Source organism: Pterocles gutturalis, unplaced genomic scaffold, assembly GCF_000699245.1.
Source record: "Pterocles gutturalis isolate BGI_N339 unplaced genomic scaffold, ASM69924v1 scaffold485, whole genome shotgun sequence".
NCBI classification, from domain to species: Eukaryota; Metazoa; Chordata; class Aves; order Pterocliformes; family Pteroclidae; genus Pterocles; species Pterocles gutturalis.
The window spans coordinates 57614-62723 of NW_010145430.1; positions in this window are offsets into that span (position 1 = coordinate 57614).

Sequence of the window (5110 nt, forward strand, 5' to 3'; positions counted from 1 at the left end):
GGGTGAGGGGGGGCAGGGGGGAAGACACTTGTGTTCCCCCGCGGGAAGCACCCCCTCACCAGATGCGAAAGTGGGTGCTGGGCGGGGAGCCATCCCCTTCCTGCAGTCAAAGTGCACCCACACAGGCACTTCTGCCGTCCTGACACCCTCCCCGCCTTCTCCTTTTCCAGCAGGCCTCAGTGGATCCAAGAGGATGCAGGTAGGGAGCCACTTTTGGACCAGTGAGGAAACCTTGGAAGAAGAGATGGGCATCTTGGGTCTCTAGGGATAGCCTAGTGTCCATGTGCATGACTGTGGAGTAACAGACATGGTCAAACCCTAATTCACTTCTGGAACAGTGAAACTTTTTTTTCCATTCCTTGCAGCATTTCAGTAAGCCAGGTTTCACCAGTGTTGCTTTTCAGGAATTTTCCTCTCCAATGCTAATTATTAAAAATGTGCCTTGAAAAACTCTCAGAATTCTTTCAAAGCATCGCTGAGATTTCTTCTGAATACTGAGAGCTTGGTGGTCTGTTTCTGGTTATAAACTGAGTTCAGTGCTTGAATGCATGAATGGATGAATTTGATCCTGGGCACCCAACTGAACTGAACCCGCTTCTTCCATTCATCAGTAAAACCCATTCCTGTAGAGAGACAGTATGGACACTGCACAGCGTTTCCATCAGTACTCCAGCAGTCCCTGCATTTAAAAATGTTCATTCACAGCACTCCTCCAATCTGCAGCACACACCCTCAGTGATGTGCTTCATAAGAAAAAAAGAAAAAAAAAAGACAAAAGTAGAACCTCTGGAACTTCTGGAACTTCTGGCACCTTGCAATACGACTGTGTCTTGGTTTCAGCCTCTTTAAACTGGACATTTCCTTCAAGAGAAACGCCATTTTATTTCAGCATTGTTAGTATCTCAGAGAAGACCTTGGCAGTATGCTACGCACAGCACACGTAGGCTAGCCCACAACAGGAACTGTAAGCTCTGAACCAATGCCTGGCCATATGCCTACCTCTGGTGGCCTGAAAACTCTTCCTGGTGTCTCCCACAAAGACAGGGAAGATAAAAACTCAATTTTGGCTCATTAGATAAGGGATTTATAAAGGAGAGTTGCCTTGTGCTCTGACTAGACATGAAGATGTAGGCTGTATCTACAGTCCTGAAAGAAACTGTGACAGTGATTGCTGATGCTCGGGCCAAGGGCATGCAAAGCAGTTTTTCTCCATACTTTGGCCTGGCAACCCACAGAGATCACCACGGCCACCCTGTGTAGCATTGTGCCAAGGTCTCCTGTAGGCATCATACAGTGACCTTCTCACCCATAGTTCTCAGGCACAATGACTTTTTTTAATCTCAAAGTGCTTGAAATAAGAAGACCGTGGTGCAGGCAGCAGAAGTAGGGACTGTTTTGCATGATGGTGAGGCTGCGTATCATGTGCAAGCGGAGCCTAGGGTGGGTGCTGCGGAGATTTTTGGTTTTGTAATGTGCTCTGGCATAAAGATGGAAGTGGAGAAGAGGGATTCAAGCTTGATTGCCTCCATGTAGCCTTGTGGGAGAATTTGTAGACCGATCTGTTACAATTTATGTTGAGTTCAGTTTCAGGTTAAATTAGCTATTTTGTTTCAAAGGACAACTAGAGACTGACCTCGCAGTAGTAGTCACACTATGGAAGCTCAGAGTGCAAGGAAATCGTGGCAAGCCATGCAGCTAGGTTTTCTGTCTGTGTTGATGCATCTCTGGCGTGGGTTCATTGACCTTCCTCTGGGTTCATTTGTCAATGTCTTTCTTGTGTTTGGGTCACAAAATCAGACACAGAATTCTAGAGGTCATCTAACAAGTAGTGAGCAAAAGGGGATAGCCCCTTCCCTCAGTCTATTGGCTGTGCTCCTGCTAAGGCAGCCCTGGTTGCTGTTAGCTTGCTTTGCCTCCAGGGCATGCTAGTGGCCGACTCTTATTCCCTGATTTCTGTTCTGTTAAGTGAGCCCAGGTTTGTCACTGGTTTCGTGCTACGTAGATACCTCTCTATTTCTCAGCCTGAAACATGAAAATAAAACCCACACATGATGTGCGATCCACTCACTCATCCAGAGAGTGTAAGGAAGTGTAATGAGGAATCTGTCGAGAAGTCAGACTGATGACGCAAGCTTTAAACAACATGCACTGGAGGTTGAGGATGACAGCCTACAGGTGAGGGTGGGAATAGTGGACAGTGTGGTAAATCCATGGGGCAGCGTAGTGAGAGTGAGAGAGCCCTCAGGAAAAATTAAACAGGATAAGACTGGGTCTCTGCAAGTGGCTATGCACAAAGAGAAGCTGATTAGAGCTCTGTAAGCCAACACACAACTGTGATGTCACTGGAGTAACCGAGCTCTTATTTTACTGATTTCGTGCTGTGTGAAGGCTATACGGGAGAGACAGGAAAGGACAAGGTGGAAGGGATTTCCTTTCACATGAAGGAACAACAATTCTACAGGTGGGCAGTGGGCCAGCTGGGAACCTGTGGGAAAGATTCATATTGCAGGCTAGGTCCTCCAGCCCCAACTACCTTCCTGGCATGCAGCTGGACTCAGTCCAGTGTATCAACATTTTCCTTCTCTCGTGGAGCCCAAAACTGGATGCAGCATTCTAGATGTGGTCAGATGAGTACTGAGTAAAGTGGACTAATCACTTCCCTAGATTTCCTGGCTGCACTCCTGCTGATAGAACCCAGGATCCTGTCAGTCTCCTATCCTGCCATTGTGGATACTTGTTTCCAAGGAAGTAGTAGGTGGGATCCCACAGGAATATGATGTAAAAGAGAAAGGAGCTCAACAGAGCTCACAAGTCTTCAAGGGAAATCTCCTTCAAGCACAAGAATGGTCCATCTGGATACTCAGGAAAGCATGCAGACATATCAGGAGACTCAGGTTGGCCACACAACTGAGCTCCAATGCAAAAGAATGCATATAAAAGAGGTATAAGCAGGAACAGAATACAGAGGAGGAATGCAGAAACATTGCTCTGGCATGCAGGGATGTTATTAGGAAAGACAAAACTCAGTTGGAGTTGAGAGTTGCATGTATGTATACACACACACACACATTTATATGTATCCATCTATAAGTGTGTATCTCTATATCCTAACTCCTCAGTCCCTGGTGCTTTCAGGAGTGGTGCTGATTCAGGCTGAAGTTCCCAGAGCCTATGGCATGCCAGATGCAGTGTGAGTCATTCGGGTCATTCTTCCACTTCCTGTGTGCAGCTTCTGCCTGTGGGTCTGAGTCTCTTCCGCAAGCACCTGGAAACTATGGAGAGGCTTCAGCACCCTTAGCAGCAGAGATTGGGAAGCTTGCCCAAGAGGTCTTGGCTCTGTCTGACATGGGAGCAGCTCCTGCTCTCACTGAGGACACCTCTGCAGCTCCCCTCCTCCTCCCACCCTCAACCCTTGCCACACAAACCCAATACAAATGCAACATGGGATTTCATAGGTCTTAAAGAGTGGAATGCAACCCTATCCCAACAGAAACCTGTCTCACAGCAGGTCACTAAACTATGTCCATAGGGAAGGAACGCTACGGATTCCTTTTTCCCTTTGAAAGACTTGTTTACAATAAGAAGAGGATTAAAGACTGTCTCATTTGCAAAACCAAGCCATGGTGACACAATTTATTCTCATGGGAGTCACAGATGTGTCATCTCTATAGATTCAGCTGTTCTTTTCCCTTCCCTGTTTTCTAGCTATTTACTCTTTCCAGAAACCACATTATCCCACACCAAGTGATCCGAGTTGAATGTAAGAGTCCCTGGACTGAGTCAGGAATAAGTTGTCTGGATGATTTATAGTTACTGGCATAAGGATGTAATCACAGAGAGATGCCCAAGCCTGTGCCAACTTTCCATCTGAAGGTGTTAATTGCATTTCTTTGACTTTCAGGAAGACTCAGCAACTACCTAAAACTGGGCAGCTGGGACAGGGCAAAATTCAAAATTAAGACCCCATGGCATCTAGAGTGCTTTCACACAGGGTGAGGTATCAGTCAAAAGGAGTATAAGTTTCTTGTATGCCATGGCTTATACCTGTGAGCCCCATAATGGTATCTAAACCAACACTATCTTTAGGCAACTACAGAGAATGCTGAAGTTTAGCCCTAGTGGGAACAGCTGCATTAAACCAGTACTTGGGGTTCTTAAGGTGTACGTTGATTTCTGACAGTAGAAGGCCTAGTGGAGATGAATCCCAGGAGAGGGTTTTTCTTACTCCTTTGGTCTTCCCCACCTCCCACCCCAGCCCGTGTGTGTATAAAAGGTCACTAAACTACATCTACAGCTGTGCACTCATTGAAGCCTTCTGTTTTTTTTTTTCTTTAATCCCATGACTCAGACTCCCAGATGCTTGTTGGCACTGCACTATATGAAATGATTAGCTCTTGATGGAAACAAGGAATGAGCATTAGTTTCTCTTCCTTTCCTTTGCCTTCCCCACACCTCCAATAAAAAACATGAGTCTATTAAAGAAACAGTAATTTTTTTATCACTTTAATTCAGTGGATCTATTTTCTGCTGGAAGGAATAGAAATCATATAACAAAAGAAAAAGTCAAAGCAAACCACCTACTCACTATCAATTTGTGTATGCTTATCCGGAAAAGTACACTGCAAAAGAATATTTCTTATGTGATAGGGGCAGCTTCAAACCTGAATACTTGAAAAAGATGTGGGAAGTGAGGTGGGTTTTGGCTACTTTATTTTAGAAGAAATGACTGGTATATATTTTGTATTCCTAAGGAAGAAATTGAAATTCTAAATAATTAGCTTCCGAAGCCAAGAAAAAGTACCAAATATTCTCAGGTATGAAATATGTCTTTGCTTCTGGTGTATCCAGTGAGCTAGTACACCTTACACATCCACTGAAAACGGAAATAGCATTTTTAAACTACACATTCATGGACAAGAAAAGATTTATTTCCTCATCAGCTCAGCCATCATTCTGATTAGTACTTCTTTCACTTCTTTATTTCTCAGGCTGTAAATGAGGGGGTTTAATGTGGGAATTATGGTTGTGTATATGAGAGTGAGGAATTTCTTAGTGTCTTCTGAATTACTGGATTTTGGACATAAGTAAATCAAAGTCCCACTTGCATAAT